Source organism: Argiope bruennichi, chromosome X1, assembly GCF_947563725.1.
Source record: "Argiope bruennichi chromosome X1, qqArgBrue1.1, whole genome shotgun sequence".
NCBI lineage: Eukaryota > Metazoa > Arthropoda > Arachnida > Araneae > Araneidae > Argiope > Argiope bruennichi.
The window spans coordinates 11,880,914-11,900,603 of NC_079162.1; positions in this window are offsets into that span (position 1 = coordinate 11,880,914).

Consider the following 19,690-nt stretch of genomic DNA (forward strand, 5'->3'; position numbering starts at 1 on the left):
AAAAAACTTTTCATATTCGCTAGTCATTCGCATCTTTATGATAGCAAAAACAATTATAGGCACGACTCTTTCATTGGACAGTCACACAGGATTGTAGAAATGATGGGAATCATGTTCTTTCAGAATTTTTTTTTTCAAAGTTTCAAGCGCTTGATACACGAACTGTGAAATATTTCATATTCTCTGTTTTTGAAATTCTAGTTAGCTATACAGACTCTCAATCAAAATTTTTGCATGTCAATACTCTTTTGGAAATCAAGGATGACTTTAGTTTATTTTGCAAATCAATTTCATTTTTAAATTCTCATAATTCAAAGAAATTCTTAATGAAAACACATTTTTCATTTCATATTCCAGCCTAACTTACCCCAAGCGCGTAAACTTTTCATGTAAATATTGCGAATTTCTATAAAGCAGGTTATTTTATTTCTTTTTCTAGAAATTTTTTTCCAATATTTAATTTCGTTAATTTTAATTAATTTTTTCCTCTCTTTCAGGTACGACAATGGTGGCATCTTATTTCTTTTACCTTTGCATATACATATTATTTAGTTTAACCCATATTGGACAGCTATCCTATTTATAGAACAGTTGAATTAAATGTGAATAAAATAAAAGAAACAATAAAAATTGTTCATAAATTATTATAAATAGATTAAATTTAATAAATTAGTGGGAAAAAGGGGAATTTAAAAAATATTAAATTTAAAAAATTGCTTTTAATTCACCCCTAAAATAATGTCAAAGTTTTAATCCCATTAATAATAATATAATTATTATTTTCCTTAAACAGACATATATCGTTTTTTAGTAGATCATCAGAGTTGTTCAAAAAATTTAAAATATCCATGAAAAAAAAAATTCACAGGCATTTGACATGTGTTTTCCAGCTGTCCTACAAATAGGACAATAATCCGATGTCCCCTATTTTTCAAATTATCCATACTTCTAGATCGCATTCTTTGAATGCAGGGAACAATGTATCTTTTTATCTTTTCATGTTAGGGGACAGGGTTCAACAAAAAGTTGGAATGTTCCTTGGTATCGGTCCCCTTTGTCAAACAAGTTCTTTTGTGTATGCTATTGCACATGTGCATTTGATACTTGTGTTTAGTGCTTTCTTGTATTTCCATTCATTCAGTTGCTGCATTATTTTGTAACTGCGAGTTTACTGACCATTTTTGTTGTTGTTAAATGGTTAGAAAATTTCTAACAGCGGAGGAAGCTTTTCAATATATGAATTCTTTATTCGAGGAAGAATTTGATGATTCTGAAATGACATTATTCCACCGGAACCTGATACGATCAGTGACGAAGAACAAATAGAAGATTCTTTCACAGTTTGTAATATAGATTAAACATGTGGTGATTTTGAGATTCGTGATACTGCTGGAGCTATAGAGGTTATGTCAAATATCTGTGAAGAAATTAAGTTCGATACGAAACCACCTAAATGGAAAAAATGTGAATTAGAATTTTCACTTTCATCATGTTCTTTTTCTTATCAAAATCATCAACATATTGCAGTTACGATATTAGGAAAAACTCCTGTTGAAATTTTTCACACGATGGCTAATGATATGATATTGTGTACAGGTACTGAAACTAATCGATATGCCGCGCAGAAGAAAAATAATTCTTTTGCAGTCAATGAAAGTGACATCGAAAGGTTTATAGGCAATCTTTTTTACAGTGGTTATTATATTTTATCACGTGAAAAAATGTATTGGGAAAATGCTCCGGACACTGGCTAGGTCCAGGAGATAATATAGTGACATAAGAAAATACCTACGTTTGAAAGATAATTCAGCCTTCAACAAAGAGGATCGTTATTACAAAATTCGTCCACTTTGTGAAAAACTTAGTATTGCACTGCAGCATTTTGGAATACTTACAGAAAATCTAATAAAGAATGGCACTCTATTTTGACAAAAACAGTTGTAAGATGTACATGAAAAATAAGCCTGTGAAATTTGGATACAAATTATGGATTTTGACATCTTATAATGGATATCCCTTTATTATTATTCCTTATCAAGGTACTCGAGAAAAATTTATGGAGCCACTTTCTCAACGTGTTGTAGAATTTTTGCCCTGTGCAGTGAAAAAAATCCTATGTTTCACAGGATATATATGGATATTTTTTTTTTTTTTTTTACTTCACATGGATAACATTAATATTTCTCAGGTCAGTAACAATAAGTTACTTTGGTGAAACATTTCTGAGAGACAATATTAAACAAAGAGGTTATGCTGCAAAATAATAAAGAAGATAATCTCCTGTGAGCATTTAGTGAAAAACCAGGTGGTCGTCAAAGACGATTTCAATTATAAACTTGATAGGGAAAAATCCTATTATAATTATAATGTGTAATGTTAGACTACATAGAGATTGTTTTTCGTATTTCCATTTATAAAATCTTTTTTTTTTTTTGTAAAGTAAGTCAAACTTTCTAATTTTAGTAGTGTATTAGACTGTTGTCCTATTTATAGGACAGTCTGTATTTAAAAAATATTTTAAATTTTTGTTTTATATGTGGGAGACCCTTGCGTTCTCTTTAAAAATTCCCATTTTTCCTAAGTTTATTTTTATGAGTGGTCCAATATAGGTTAAAAATATTGCAAAAATATTGCTTCCAAGTTTCCTGTAATTTGCTCTTAACGCAACGATAGTTCTTTGAAGAATTCTTCTTAAAATTAAGAAAACGAAATACAGTATTAGCCAATTTTAGCCAATCATTCACAATCTTTAGGTAGAAATTCATTTACTACATTAAATCCATTCTGCGTTAAATATTAAACAGAAAATATGTAAATACAGCTGAAAAATATAAACGAATGCAAAACAGAATGTAAAAGAAATAATACAGCAGAAACTATATAAATAAAATATTCGTTTGAGCGAGGCGATCTGAGAGAACGTAATTAGTGTCTGGCCTCAGATGATAGGGGACCGAAGCTCACAATTTGTTCATCCTCATTGCATTAAGTGGAATCTACGTAAATATAGAGAAGAAAGTAAAGTTGAAGAAGGGAGTAAATTCAGTGCTGGATATCAACTCAATGAAATCATAAGAAAATTTAACCCGTGAAAGTGAGAGAAAAATAAAAACCAATACAAAATACAGTTTTTTTTAATTCATTTATAAATATAAACTAATTTTTTTTAAATCTATTTTTAAAACAAAGTCAGGAAAAATAATTAAACATGAAGACCTTATAGAAATACACGTAAGCAACAAGCAATTTCAATCAGACCTCATAATATTATTAGATTTTTAATATCCATTTACTTAATTCTTTTCGATTTTTAAAATTTTCTTATCCATTTTTTACAGCATTTCATACTTTTATATATATATTTTGATATCAATAGTTTTTAAACGATGATTGATTTTTTGCGAGATTTTTAATAAGAAATATTTTCTGCATTTTAATTCCAACAATAAAGTGTTTTTAAAAGTTTCTTTTTATTTCTCTTCCTTTCTATTTTTTAACTTTTGGTACTAGGTAAACATAAAGTACGCAGTTTGCGAGAAAAGAATTCTATATGAATTCAATTTGTCAGAGGAAAAAACGATTTGTTCCATAAAATCATTGCCAGAAAGCGTTGATATAACAAAATGAAAAAAGAATAAAAATGATTTTTTTTATAATTTTATTTTGTAAGTCAGGGTACAGCACATTTCACAGTCACAACAAGTACGACGATTCTGGATTCAGCTTTCATTAACCATATAGGTGTTAAAGGATCTTTTTCAGTTTTTATATTCCTTTTCTGGTGAAATTTACTTAAAGGAGTAGACATTAATCCTGATAAACATAAAATATTTTCTCTGCTAAAGCTTTGTCTGGCATAGTAAACATTTGTTTAAACTTTTCTTTAGATTCGTCATATGATATCCACAAGAATAAATCAAAGAGAAATTTATTCAGATTCGATAGTTCTATGAATAACAATTTCATTTTCAAACCTCTAACGTAATTATTCCTTAGAATGTATTATGGATGAATGTTTGCTCTTTTTTTTATTCATTCCATTATTCCACATGCTAATAATAATAATAAAAGCCTTCTATTTGCATGAAATGTCTACTCCGCAAATCTTTATATGATGCAGTTATTTCTCGATTTTAGAACTTCTTGATTTATTATATTTCAAACTTATCTATTATAAATAGTATGGAATCCTGCAATAATTATTTCTCAGATATTCGCAAACAGTAGAGATCCCCGACATGTTAATCTAATTTAATTAAAATTGATGTAGAAACGAATTCAAAGCTCTGAATTTATTGTTATCATAGAGATCTATTCAAAATATCGGAAATATCAGAATGTATCGGAATGTATCAGAAAATATGTGAAAAATCGATTAAGAGAATTCCTTTGATAGAAGTTAAACTAGAAAGTTGTGTATAGAAATATTCCTATTTTGAATACCAGTTTCAATCTCGATACAATGAAGTATTTGATGTAATAAATAAATTTGGAATGTGACTTAATGGAGTTTTTAATAAAGTCATTATAGATTCGTAAAATCTAGCTAACTTACCTTTATATTTGGATATGAATGTGAGATTTTAATTAACAAACTCAGCATACGGATGAAATTGCAGTTTTTTAAATTTTTCAGCATAAAGATTTGTGAAGTTTAAAATTCGTCAGTACATAGTCGTCGGTTTCTTTCAATTGTAATATATTTTCTTTATACGTATATTTTATTTTTTGAGTTTACTAAGAAATTGAATATTGCATGATAAAAATATTGCATATAAAGTGAAAATAACTGCTCCAAAACTTTATTCCAAATTAGAAAATGAATAATTTCCTAAATAAAATATATTGATATATTATTGTTCTCCAAAAATTAGATTTATTTATTTCGCACATAGTTTCAATTTTTTTTTCTCTGTAAGTTTGAAGAACGTATCATAATGACTTGAAGTTGCTCGAAACCTGCAGATGCACAAAAAATAATATCTTAAGAGAATAAAAAAAAAGCTAAGAAACAATTCTCCATCGCTACAATATCTTTTTGAAAAAGTCATATAAACTCGCATTTCCCTCGTAATGTAATAAAAATGGAACAAAAGTAATTTTAATCAAATATTTTGTGAATGTTTAAACGCAAGAATCAGAGAACTATGTTTACACGAAACGCAAAACCCTCAACAACACTAAATGAGTGTTGGAATGTCTTTTGTCTGTATTGGTATTTCTTTTTATTATTTCCATGACGTCGTTGTTCTATCCATAGAAAGCTGTACGGAGTGTAGTTGCTTCTGAAAGTCTATCGCCCCCAGGTGGTTGAGAAGGCACTCCCTGGGGCTCTATGGACGATTCCTTTTCTCCATGAGGAGGTTGGATTGTCCACACGAGAACAAAAACAAATCGACCGATAGAAAAGAAATATTGGGAGAAACAATGAAATCAAGATAACAAGAGATGTGGGAAAGGAAGCTGCCCAAAGTAAACACATGATTTTTGTGCAGTAGCTAATCCTTAAACAAAACTTTGGAAATCCTCAAAATCAACATGCGTGCGTTATAAGATTGGCACTTAAGGTTGCAGGTTTCGGATCATAGAACTTTTTCCCTTTGACAATGGAAGAAAAAGATTAATTCTGGAGCTTCCCTGTTCTAAAGAAATAAAATTAAATATTATAACAACTTCATTGGAATAAAATGTAAATATTTGAGTAAGTTTATGAATTTTTTTTTCTCAGTTCTTCCTTCTTAGTATGTTTGCTTTATATTAATAATGTTTTTCAATTTATAAAATCAGCAGATAGTAATTCTTTATCCATCTGGCAACTCAGATATTTTCTATCCATTATTTAATACAGGAAATTAATTTAAGGTTATATTATGCATTTATTATGTTGTCTTCTATCACATGCTTGCAAGCACATAGTAATTTCTTATTCCTTGTTTTCTTTAAAAGAATCTGGATCAGTTAAAAACGTTTCAAACTATAACATGATAATGTCCGTAATTATGCGTTTTAGGTGGGTTGTAGCACATTTGGACACTATATACCTTTTATATGTCGTGCAATTGCTCAAATGTGTGTGTGTATGGGTGCTTGGGGGATATCGATATTCAATATATCTTCTCTCCAAAACAAGTGTGGTCACTTGTTGGAATAAAGCATTTGAAAAGTGAGGTTCTTCATAAAAAGAGAAGATTTTACATTTTGCTGCCTGAGGCATTAAAATTTTATAATTGGAATAAAAATAATTAGATCACTTTAAAAATGAAACTTGTAGTTTTAATTTTCATTTACTTCCACTTTCTTTTAAGAATTTTTTTAAGATACAAATATTACAGAAAGGTTGCCAAGTTTCAAGAATTGATATGCAGCAGTTGGGTAATAGGGCTTGAGAAGTAATCAAATAAAACTGAATTTCTATGCCAGCATATTTTGTCTCCAAACCATCACTTCTGAACTAATAAATCCGTGAGAATGGCATAATTCTGCGATGACAAGATCATCGAAATGTCTGGAGCCCACAGTTTAAGCTCATGGTATTATGATTACTCTGGTACATCAATATAACTATAACTCTACCGTCCAATCCTCAAAATGAAAGAAAAAAAGAAAGAAAATGAGAGAATTCTGCTAACAAAAATAAAATTAAAACATAATTAAACTTAAAATTAAAGGTTAAACATATATCTACGGATATTAGCAAAAACGAAATCAGATTCCAATAATTCGAGCTCGGTGAGTGGTCATAACTTCAGTGTTCAACAAATAAGAGAAGATAAACATGTCGAAGACATGGCGGTGTTTTTCAGACAGATTTCATTTGTTCTTAAGAACAGACAACCGGATTTATACTTGGAATATTGAGGATCTACACCAAACTACCAAATGTATTGATCAAAAATTATTATAAAAATGCAAAATCTACCCAAATTTATTTACTGAATCAATATTACAATGCAAAAAAATTCATCATATATTTAATCATTAGGAACATTCCTAATGCCAGTAATTTTTAGGCCATTGATTTTTATCTTCTTACACGAGCTTTCTATGCTTTAATAAATAAATAAATTTAATAAATAATTTTTTTCACCCGAAGAATGATACATACCCTTTTATTATGATTTTAATTTTTCATTGAGAAATAATAATAACTAAATAATAAAATAAAAATCCATGACTGAAATTAAATTAGAGAATGCGGAATGAGAGGGGTATTTCGCAGTAAAAAAGCCACGGAAATTAAATTAACGAAATGATAATATAACGAAGTTATACTATCATTTCTCACTTTTATTGATGATAATGCATTAATATTTAATTATTACTTTTTGGAAATGAATAAATTTTATGTTTGCTCCCTTCTTGCATTAAAATAAAAAAAAATCTTTATAAAGTGCTTTTTTTTATTTACTGATCACTCGAATTCCTATTTATTTCTATTAAATTCCAAGAGATGAAGATAAAACCAATTGCATTAGTATTAAAAGTTTATATCTTGGCTTTATATGACCAAAAATATTTTGGGAGAATTGCTGAAATTGTAAACAATAAAATAAAATTCAGTTGTGTTCACATAAATTAAGTAAGAAAAGAACACCTGGAAAAAACATCTATTAAAAATGTTCCCAACACCAATCAAAATTGTAAAGGAACGGATCCCATTTTAACTCGCTTAAGTGGAGAATTAGATAACTGCGATGCATATTTATAAATAAATTGTGACGCTTTAACAAATTATTAATTTAAAAATCAGTTAAAAGTAAAAATCCACTGAAGATTTTAATGTATTATAATAGCATAAAAATTTAAAATTACGACAAATAGAAATGTTTAAATTTAGAATCAAATTGTAATGCTGTAAAATCAGTACACGTTTACTCATTTTATTATAGTTTAAGATTTAAAATTATTATAAGCTAGATTAAAAATTAAACCATGTTTAGGTAAAATGGAACTTGAATTATTTAGCTAGAACAGATTTGAAAAATTCTTTACAATACCTACGATTATAGAGTAGAAATTTCTCTCATTTTTTAAAGCAATTTAGAAGTTCAAATGTTCTAATCAAGTTATTATTTGAATTTTTTTAAATAAGTAGTAATTTTTTAGTAGGATTCTGTAAATAAATAAATCATGGTATTCCTGATGTTTCTATCAGATATGGTTAAGATTGAGCTAAACACTGGTTAAAACACTGAGCTAAACACACTCACGTACAAATACATTTTAAAAAGGGGATTCATTTTATTCAATGATGAAAGATTAAATTTTAAAGAGACCTAGTGTAAATAATTAGTAATTTAATGCATGAAATAAAATGAAAACTAAAAATATAAAGATAAATACATAATTTAGATTAAAAAGAATTGTTTAAATAGGTTATTTGACAAATAATGAAATTTTAATCAAATTTTGTCTCGTTCTGTGAAGGCGAATAAACAGTGTTTTTTTATTGCCTTGAAAAGACTTCCGTGAAATAGAAAGACATTCAATACGCCAACGACTCATTCCGAAAAGTATCTAAACAATTTCACTAATAGATTATTTATTTTGGCATATGGAATGTATTAAAATATGATCAAATAAATCCTTAAAAAATGAAGACTATTTGCCAACCTCTGTTCGTAAATCGTTGCAAAGAAATCATGACACTTCTTAATACAATATTCTTTGTTTTAGTAAATACCGTACATTTCATTATTAGAACTAATGATTCACTTATTCAAACAAATCATTTGATTTAGTCTTATTTTCTTAATGCTTGTTGAATTGTATTCAACTAAAAATAATTAGGCCTTGGGAATATTGATTTTCAGAATAAGAATTAGGCTCATTCATTTAAAGAAAAACGTTAATTTATTAATAAGATGTTTCATATTTGTCCAACTTTTAAAGCAAACTCTAAATGTCAAGTATTGCATGAATTTCAGAACGTGGAATTGCTTGGTATAATATGGTAAATATGAATAAAATCACGTGTTTGGAAAAATGAAATATTCTACAATTTCTTAGGAAAATTTCGGCAAAAAACATTTTTTTTTAAATTAGGATAAATGATTATTTAAAAACAATTATGAATTATATAAGTTAGAACATTTGTAGTTGCCACTTTTTTAAAGAAGCACTTGGAACGTATACTATTGATCAACACATTATTCTCAGGTAATCTCGATTAAAAGGCAATTAAATAATTTGAGACAATCTTAAAAGAAACCATTTAGGACATTTTAATATGTTGATCCTCTACCAAACTTCTGAAAAATAATAATAGGTAATATTGAACCATTCGGCAAGACAGCAAAACTCTAAATGGAATTGTTGAACTAGATTCGTTTATGGCTTGGTGTTTATAATATTTGTCGTAACTCATTTCTAGCCAGTTGATGATTCTGAAGAGATGAACAGTGGTCAAAATTTTCGATTGTTTTATCGAATGAAATATATATTTTCTTTTTTTAACGAATCCCCCACATAGGCGTTATAGACATACTAAATAAATAAATAAGTCTTTTAGTAATGATATTATGATACGACAGTAAATACATTGTCATGACATTGCAGCTCTATTTTGTCTAATATATTTTCCAAACTAAAAGAATAAAAATGTTCATTGTGTAGCTTCTATTTTTTCAAAATATTTAATAGAATTTTTCATTTATGCTGCAGTATAAAAGGTAATTATATAAAACTCAAAATTACACAGTTCTGTTTCAAAACTATTTCTCCTTTTAGAGTTAACTGACGTTTGTGTCTGAGAAACAAATATTTAAGAGTGTTTGTCATTGTTAAGATGACAACTTGTTTTGTATTTTAACTTTGAGTCTTTAGAATACGGAGAGTAATAGAAGGTAAAAATCTCCTATTTGGCCCTTCGGACTCAAGACAGACATAATCTGCCAGTTACCCAGAATCTCAAGGTTTGGTTATATCTGAGAAGGTTCCAGATCTAATTGGAATTTTAGTCCAGTGATGCTGAAATTTCACTCATTATTTTTCAATTCTCTTAAGAGGTTATTTATTTATTTTGAAACAGTCTTTATAGCTCTGATATACTCAGTTCAAATTATGAATCTCATTCGAGAATTTTATTGAATGGAACTCGTTTCTTCGTCATGCTGAAGATAATGGGCGTGAAGCATTATAGCCGCGATAATATTACTGCTTAAATTGCTGTTTACTATCTTGAAGCATCCACGGCGATTTTTGGCGCTTCCTTGAAATCTTCGTCATCAAAGCAAAATTTTCTTCTTTTGCCAACATAGACAAGGATTCTTGTCAAGAGCAGTTTTTTATGTCCTGATAAATTTATTTTCAGCTATGTATTTAGCTTTGACATCATAAAATACTTTTATTGTAAGAGATTGTATATTGCACATCTTTTTTCGCATTCACTATACAGATGACTGAGGATGTAACTAAAGATCTATAGAATTGCAATGTCAGGAATACGTTCTGATAGTTTATGGTAAGAAAGATAATAAGAGCCACTGTATAATTCAAAGAGCTTATTATTCGAATACCTGATGAGGCAATACTTCACAGAGACAATTGGTATAAAAGATTTGTTTGCATATTTTTTCTGTAAGCTATTTTATTGCTTCTTCAAGGTGAAGAATAAACGCAATCTGGTGGTTGAGCCTTGAATTGGTGACCAAAAAATTGCAAAGTTGATTGAATATCCATCGGACTCAAAATAATAGGTTCTCAACAAAAGATCGTATAATAATAAGAATAATAGTTCGCAACTCCATTATTTATAAAACTAAGATTGTCAGGTGTCTCAATCTTTATAATATGCAACATAACACAATTACATTTGGGGTTTATTTTATTTTTATGAATTTATAACGCTTTAAAATCTGACACGATTATTTTTTCATTGTCCTTATAGATTATTTTTGGGGACTCACGCTGAGTAAACAAATATTCAGACTTACTATAATATTAAAGCATTCAAAATACGCATTTATTGCATCCGTTAGGCATTCATTGATTTCCTGTTGAAGCTATCGAAAAAGATTTTACCATGGACTGCACATTGATGAGGTGCTTGATTACCCTTCTTAATATATGACTAAAACTTATCTTTCTTTAATATAACTCCATGAGATATATCAGACTTTCTAGTACCGCTCTTAAAAAGCGTCCTTATTTATTTTTTGATCGCGCTAATGTTTTTTTATTCATTGGATGAAAAAAGATATTGTAAATAAGTAACTTTCTTCTTAATCTTTTTTTTTTTTATTTAAACCATCATTACTTATTTTTTACTTCTAATATCTTTTGACAATTTTCATATAATATCATTCCCGCTGTCTTTTTTCCTAAGTATTTGCAACATCAGCAATATTTGTCTTCTTTCTATGTTAAGCTAAATTCACAGTATTGATTGTTTGAATGCATTACTATATTGCCAGGACAGTGAAAGAAATCCTAGAATATAATTTAGCAATAAAACAGATTTATCGGTTTAAATAAGCTTGCAATGTAAGAGAACATGCCTACAACTTATGAGAATCATGATTTATACATTTAAAGAATATTCTTGACTACTAAACTACAATTTCAAAGAAATGTTTAGTTAGACTATTAAAACACAATGAATAACGTCTTGAAGTAAAACGCCAGTTCTTGAGTTAGATTACTGAAAGATAGGATTCAACCCATAAACAAGCTGAATGACGGTTAAGCTCCACATCTGAATGACGATCACTTGCGGTAAGGTTCGTTTAAGCGGCAGTATATAATGTTACGAAATTTGACACATTTTAGTAGAAATTGTGCTTTTAAAATCAGATCATTAGATGTAAACTTCACTAAGAAATAATCTGATGTAAGTTTTTGTATTATTTTCTATGTGGTTTAACTAATCTTGCAACACTTACTCATTAAATTATATATTTTTTTCGTTTTTCACTATAATAGAAATGTTAATTTCAAAAACTGCATTTCCGTAAAAAGTAAATACAATTCTAAATGCATTGTATATGATTTACTTTCAGGTGATAAACAAATTTGTGTCATACTATACTTTATAAAAAGTATTATGTAAAGGTTAAGCAATTTTAAGAAAAAGTTATTTATTAAATTTCTCTTATATTTATACTTCAATTAAAAGAAAAGGCTCTTATTTTGAGCGAATCGAAGTCTTCTCAATCTCGTATTAAGTAGTTAATTGCTGATTGAGGAATGAAGTGAAAAGATGTCATAGCTTGGATCATTTACTAAAGAATCATGCTTCTATTTCTTTTTAGAGATATCTATAAATAACATACTTTAATATAATTTAATCTGAAAATTTGATCAATCAACGCCGTCTGTATGATGATTCCTAACATTCACACGTTTATCATTTTTACAAATTCCTTCAATGACACATGTGAAATGTAGAATTATTGGAATGTTCATATCTGGATGATCACAAACTGAGGATACTCGAATTCCGAATGTGCCTCGACGAGTAATCTCAAGACTGTGACAAAGATTTTAAAGTGCGGGAATGTTAACTGAAGACCAGTAACAGGTTGATCAAGAATCAAAACTGTTCGCCCAGATCGTTATCTGGCAATAATTGCGAGACGTCAGATGGAGACTTGTGCCAAAGAATTAGGTTCAACGCACACATCAACCAGAAAAATACGAGTTTCTAGATAAAATGTTTACTGGAGACTCAATCATGTTGGTCTCCACCCCAGATGATCAACAATTTGTATTCCCTCACTTCTACGCAGAAACGTCTCCTCATTTAAATTGTAGTTTATAATATGAATACTGGAGTTTGGGACACTGAATCATTGTGATGCTCAGTGACACATCTAGCTTTAATATGAATGTTGATTTTATTAGTTAACGACTTGACGAGAACGTGGAACTCGTTTTCATTTGAGAAATATCGCTGAAAGAATCGTTTTCATCGGAATCATGTTGTGGGTAGGCATCATGCTGCGCATTCGAGCAGACTCCCATATCTTTGAGACGGGATATGTGAACTACCAAACGCTGCAGAGATGAAGTACTTGAGCGTTATGTTCGCTTGTTTCGAGCTGCTATCAATTCAGACTTCATATTTATGGATAATAGCATACCTAGCTACCTTACGCGTCTGATCATTGACGTTCCTAAAACGGAAAATACTGAATACATGCGATGTCCCCCTCTCTCATTTTATTTGAAACCTATTGAGAATGCACAGAATATATTGTATGCATATAAGACAATTGGTAGTCCTTCCGCAGCCCCGAAACTCCGTTTCAGGTTTGAAAAGAACTCTTCGTAACATTTTGAATGCAATAGCAAGAATGAGAAATTCTTGTGCAGCATGCTTGGCAGACAGATTTGACAGCACACTTTATGAAGCTGCAGCATCACCTGTATTTCTCATTTGTTTTTTACTAAATGTGATCACTTTTTGTGCCGCTTTCTTTCAACCTATTTCTTAAGATGATAACGGTGATGACCATCGTTCTTTTCCCATTGTTTTCTTTTTTTATTGTTTTACTGTCGCATATTAATGGTTTTTATAAAACAGAAAATATTCAACGCATGTAATGGTCTGCTCACTCACCTGAATTAAATCCTATCGAGATTCCGACTTAAACTTCAATCACCATTCCCAAGATTTCCCTTTGTACTTAACATTTGGACAACCGTACAATACGAATTATTATATACGAAAATTGTTTTGAGATCTTATTGAAAAGTAAATCAATATAATTACATTATATACTTCCAAACTATGTCATTTGCAGAGAACTAAAATTTAATAATACTCTGTCTTTGCTGATGCTAGTAGTACACTAAGTGACACTCTTACGAAGTTTCACTATAGATGCAAAATGAAAATAGAAATAAGATTTAATATATTAAGTTAAAATTAAGAACAATTCTAAAATATCTTAAAAACTGGCAATAGATTATATAATTTAAGCATCAAACAATGTATAGTATCATTAGAAAATGTTTCCATATTTAAAATTTTATAATTTTTCCTTTCCCCATTCTAAATAAAATGTGAGATATTAAATAGTATATTGCGCATGATGAAAAGTAAACACAACTCTTAAACCTATTATGTATTGGGCATTTGCGATTTAATTGTAAGGTCAAAATGAAATTACCTTATATTTTCACGAATAATCTCTAAGTCAGAATCTTTATAATTTTGCTAATTTCAAAGACAAAATCAAACAAGAAAGGACTTTAATGTTTTCAGAAAAATATAAACAGAATCTTGAAATGTTTTAATATTGAAAATTGTATACTATAACTCATTAACTCGCTTCTGTTTGCATTTTTCGCATTAAATATAATGCGGTAATTTAATTTTTAAGTGCTTCGGCCAAATTTTATTCGCAGTTGGAAGTATTACATCTCTTAGATGAGAAATGCTTTATTTTGTGATTGTATCATAACGGCAAATAACTCAATTGATCAACCTAACAAGTTGAAATAACCAGACAAATCAAGCCTCACTAAAATTACTTCAAGCCTGTCTGTGCGTAATCACATGGTTTAAATTTATAGTTTTTCTTACCTCAGTATTAAAAAAATGGAAGAGAAAAAAATAATGCTTTTGAGAAAAAACAAGCGCAATCCTGAAGCCAGTTAAATATTAGAAGTCGGCGATATAATTGAAGAGTGAAACCAACCGAAATTACCTCCTACTTCTCTTCGGCTATCAGATACTAATTAAATTTTTCTTCCTGCCAACATTAGGGAAGATGAGAGTGAACGAATTTTCTCTCGCACTTTTAGAGTACGTTAATGAATTAATCATCTTATAAATATTATTTATTATTCTTCATTTGAAATTCTAATTCAAACCAGATCATTTCAGTAGTAATAAACAGGATCTGAGGCCGAAAACGCGAAAGTTTTATGGTCGTTTTTGTTGTTTCAGCCCCTCAAATATAAAGTAATTGCTATTCTTAGCTGCGACGATTATCATGAAACTGTTCCTATGTCTTTATTTTAAAATCGGTTTAACTAAGGAAAGATGATAAACTCGTTGATTTTTCTTCCAGAAAATTACTTTATTGAGACCAAACTATCGTAAAATTAACTTGATATTTTGCAGATCAACATTTAACTCAAATTTAATATCTAAGTATACGTTTTCTGTTTTATCACTTAATTATTTTTTTCAGCATTTACTCATTGAACGGAAGTTATGTTCTGGAGTTTATTAAACTTATTTATGAAGAAAGAGTGCGGGTAAAATAAATATTTTATTAAGTAACAATTTATGCACAGTAAAAACTTCAAGTACTAAAAAGTGATATGATTAATTAAACCAAGAAAGGAAAAGAAGCTTATAAATTTTTAAAGGAAGGGATGATTTTCTTTACTTTGATGTTCATCAAGCTAGTATTCTGGATTTCAGCATCTTATATTTTAATTTTTTCTGATGTCCTGATTATTTTAACATTTTATAAAAGAAATTATTTTCTAAAAAACTAACCTTTGTGTTTCTTAATTTACGTTCAATAAACGTCACTTAATTGAAAATGAATGAAGCAAAATGCAAATTAAAATACAAAGTAAGCAAATGATTGGAAAGTGATAAATTAATCAGAAATAATAATTTCTGATTTTGTAGGTTTATATGATGCATTTAAATATGGAAAGTGGAATATGAATTTTGATTCTTTTCTTAACTCAGTGACGCTATTATTAACTCAGTGAGTTATTATTTTAATTCTAACATTATTTAGGTCCTATATGCATTTTCAAGGCTGAGATCTACAAATATGTATCACTTATTCATTTCATTACAACACACTTTGAATCTCTGTACATATTGTACAAAATTTTAACTTTAACTTGTGTCCAAAATTAATTTTTACATCTTTCGATTGACAGCATTCTTGTCTCAAACAAAATGTTTGATGCTGACTTTTTGTGATGCTATTGTAAACGTTACAGAAGAAATCAAATATATTTTCTTTAGATTGTTTCCTTCTAAGAAGATATATTACCTTTTTTTTTTTTTTTTTTTTTTTTTAATGTATACGTACACACTATAAGATTTTTTCTTTTAATTTCAATTTTAAAAAGCCATTTTTTTAACAGAAGTTCATTAATATTTGTTTAAACTCATTTCATTGAGAAAAAACCATATTACACTAATTATTAATTAATTAAATAATATTTAATGAGCTAATTAGCATAATTTTTGAAACATGATAACTTAAATTCTAATTTATACAGACACACAATTCTAGTTGGAAATTACGCCTAATATTAATCTTCATGTTGTCTGCCTCAGTCAAGTTATAAAAATGTATAGTTTTTTTTAACAATTTTTTCATCGACGATGAATATAAAAACCGAGATTTTTTTTGTTTGTAATTTTAACTTTTAAATAGCTATTAAAAATTTATTTCTATAAATATAACTTTGATTTAGGCACAAAACATCCGCTAATTCATACAGATTATTTTGATATATAAATAACTGTATTTGGTTAATTTCTAGTTGTTTGAATGAGTTATGATTGTTTGAATGAAGCAACATAGTGGGAAAATATCATTCTTCATAAAATGAGTTTTAAAAAACCGCAACTAGAGTTTTTAATGAAAGCACCTCAAGAAAAATAATTATAACTCGAGAAATATTTCGAATAAACATCTTGGTATCGTTTGAAAGCTAAAGGATCAGCGAACATTATTAAGCAATAAAAAAATATTCGATATTTTGAAGTTTCAAGTGTGTACATACATCTTAAAAATGATTGATTTATTTATTATACCGACTGTTTTCTAACAGCACTAAAATAATTTAGGGTAGATTTCGATTTTGACTCTTTGTCAGATAACGAATCCTTGAATAGAAATTTAAAGTTCTACACCAACGGAAGAGCATCTGATCCAAATCAATAAATTGGAAATGCAATGGGCCCACATACGCAGCGATAGAATCGGGTTTCCAGACTGAAATCCTCCGATCCCGAAGCCTTACCCCATAGTGACTAGTAAAATAAAGGCTGGGCCATTCAAAGTTAAAGCTGATAACCTAAGATAAAAGCAGAAAAACTGAAACTGAATACCTTAAAATAGGGTTATTTCAATGTTCAGAAGCTAAATGCTCAAATTATTACATCATATATGAAAGCCCACATGGACAAAATTGAATAAAACTCCTATTTAGTATGTTTAAATCAAAGAAACATGTTTTCACTTCGAATGAGGTAGTGTGTTTTCCTTGAAGTATATATAGTAAACAAAAAATTTATAATTGGGTATACATTATATAATGCAAATACATATTTGGTATGTATTAGGTGCATGTAAAAAACCGAAAAAATGAAAATTTTTATTTCGGAAGTGAAATTTTTTCTCGGAAAAAAAAAGAAGTAAAATTTTTAAATGCAAAAAAAAAAAAAAAAAAAAAAAAAAAAAAAAAACCTAGAAAAACTAGTAAATGGAACTTTAGAAAATTTCAAAGATTGCTCTGATCATCTGGTACTCACGAAATTTAAACATTAAATATTACTTGACATTAAAAAAATCATTCATTATGACATTAAAAAGTGTTATAAGTGTCAAAAAGATATTTTAAACAGTCAAACTAAACCAATTGGATCTGTGCAACCGTTTTTCTTAAAAGGTATAAGAACAAAGGAGTGATTCATTATTAAACTCACGATGATAATAATAAATCGCCAAAGGAGTTATTCATTATTAAATCACTTCTGATAAACAAATTTAATTAAAAGTGGTTTTTAAAAAGATACTATTATTAGATTACTAATCAGCAATTTTTTGCTTTTAATTATTTTCTAATTTATAATCTTGCAATAAATTATTTCCTTGCTTCCAATTGAGTGACACCACAGATACAGATTTATAGCATAATTTAATTAATGATTAACCTATAGTTAAATTCTGAAAATATAAATAGAGAAGAGACAAATGCGCAGAATTTCACATTGTTTGAACATCAAGAAGAGACTTCAAAATTGATTTAAAAATTCCATCTTTACAAACATGAATCAAGTCAAGTTAAAAAAAAGTGCATAAAAATGTTGATTATTCAAACTTTTTAAGTAAGTATTGAAAGTGTTTATTTATTGCTGTAAATCACCCTGATGCAAAATATAAACTGTATACATTCATCTTAAAAATTTTATTTTGAAATGTTTCAATATAATTAATAAATTAATATTTAAATTCAAAAGATATATTTTTCAAAAGGGCTTTGCAATTAAAAAACTGCAAAGTAGTATTATTTATCACATTATAAAGCTTTTTATTCAGATTTAATTCCTTCTCAGTGTGTTTTGAAGAAAAATATAGGACGTTGAAGCTTCCTTGGAAAGTACTTGCTGCAATTTACTCTTTCAAAGTGAATAATAATTTTCTTTACTTATTAAATACCATTTTTTAAATATCGACTGATTATTATTGATTTTTTGACAAGTATTAAGAACTTTTATTTTAGACACATATTTAAATTAATATTATTTTTAGCATTTGAGTATAAGTTATAATTGTCAAATTATTTTCTACTCATCCTTTTCAAACTTCACAATTTGGGATGTTCTTATGGCTATTAAAATAAAAATGTGCTCCATCTTGAAAATATACTGCACTTCATCCGAAAACTCCTGCCAAATTTTAAAGATCTGATTTCTTCTGCTTCGTTATTTCACTCATAGCAAATGGATCAGCAAATTAACTTGAAGGCTGACCGCCTTAAAGTCATGAAAAGTATCAACAAAATTTTTGCAAAAGTACTTGAGGTGACGTAAAGAATAGCAAAAATATGAAATTACTTTTTTGACGTTTCATCTAAAAAATATATGCTTATATGCCACTAAAATGAAACAAAATAAAATGAATGTTCAACGCGTTCAGAGAAATAAATTAATTTTAATGCTTTTTTTTTTCCAAGACGATGTTATTATTAGATTTAAATACCTTGAAGACACTTCAGATGTTTTCATTTTAGAGGAAATTACATATAATTTACAGCAAAGATTCATGTTGTATATTCAATAACTAAGTACGTATGTTATGTTACGAGTCTTTTTAGATAATTAAAACTCGCAACAACCTTATACTATATAATATTAATATATGGTATAAGGATTTTGAGTTTTCAGATAAAATTCAATGCATGTACATAAAAGTATTTCTAAAAATTTATCTTATAAATGAAATTCCATGTAAGTTCTTTGTTTTAAATACCCTTTTATATAATAATTAATAAAAAAAATGATAGAAAAAATTAAAAATTGCTTCATTTAAAATCTTTTATTTTTTTTAAAAAAAATACAATTTTTTGAGTTCTTTAAAAATAATACGCAATATTTTAATGAATGGTTCTGTTTTAAAGAGATTTTAAAGAAGTCTGACGTATATGTATGCATAATAATATATATGCATCTCATATACAGGGTAATTCAGATTAAAATATCCTGGTTTTGGACGCTCTGGCGAGAGAAACAGTCGACGTAACGTCTTCATATTTGGAGGATATACATTTCAGGCTAGGGGAAATTGATTGATGCAATAAAAAATAATTCAAAGAAGGTCGCTAGGTGTAATGTGGCTCTACTATCAGTTTAAGGTAATGAGTATGAAACATGACATCAACAATGAAGAACAGAATACGAGGTAAGAATGTAATAAACTTTACTACACAACACAAACTTTAGTTTCATGTTATCCAGATAACATGCTGTAGTTAA